Genomic DNA, 959 nt, shown 5'->3' on the forward strand with positions numbered 1-959 from the left:
GGAGGATAGGGGGAAGAGACCTCGCAATCAAAATGGAAAAAGGGATGAAAATCAAACCGCTGCTTACAAATAAAGAATTGAACAAAGGGCAAAGAAGCCTAGAAGGTCTTACAAAAGTATAAGCAAAATAGCTGTGGAGGGGAAGGGGCTGAGACACAGCTAAAGGCATCCTGTAGGTAGGGCAAGGGGAAGTGAAGATCGGAAAAAAGCTCAGGTAACAGACTACCTTCTTCCTGGACACAGAAAGCCAGAGGAACAGCAGCCCTAGAGAGCAGGATATATCTCCTGGACAACATCCACGCCGCCTTCGGCCAGCATCACCCTCCTCACCGCCTCCCCAGTGGCATCCTACGCTCAAGCTGCCTGCCGAAGAGAACAACCCCTCGGGAGGGACCACCCCCTACTCCAGCCCTACAGAGCATCCTCAGGCAGCCTGGCAACCAGGCCTTGAAGACACGCGCGAGCACTTGTCACGAGGCTGATGCAACACCAGCTCCAGCACGGCGACCCTCTTGGGTGCTGTGGGGTGATGAGTGTGTGAGAGGCCAAGCGGAGGCAGCATGAAGAAGCCTGAAAGCCTCCTGAAATAAATGTCAGAAGTGAAGTGCGACACAGGTACAGAGTAGAAACACGTTTTACTCCCAAGAGGCTTTGGCTGCAACTGCTCTTTGGTTTGAAAAGGAAACACCAGCAGTTAGCAGAGAGCCCTTGGCGGTGTGATGCCCAGGGGACATCGGCCCCCCAGGCCAGCCGCTGCCTCCCCACCCAGCACCACGCTCCTGACATTCACGTGCCTCCTGCTATTTCCATCACTTCTCACCTCACAGTACAAAACAAGACCCAAAGGCACAGCAACGGCGATCGACCTGCTCCCCCTGCCCGCCTTTATGCAACACAGCTGCTTCCAACTAGACAGTCTCCTACAAAAATATACCCGAGGCTCTCGGTGGCCGCTCAGC

Source organism: Pygoscelis adeliae, unplaced genomic scaffold (assembly GCF_000699105.1).
Source record: "Pygoscelis adeliae isolate BGI_AS28 unplaced genomic scaffold, ASM69910v1 Scaffold622, whole genome shotgun sequence".
Lineage (NCBI taxonomy): Eukaryota > Metazoa > Chordata > Aves > Sphenisciformes > Spheniscidae > Pygoscelis > Pygoscelis adeliae.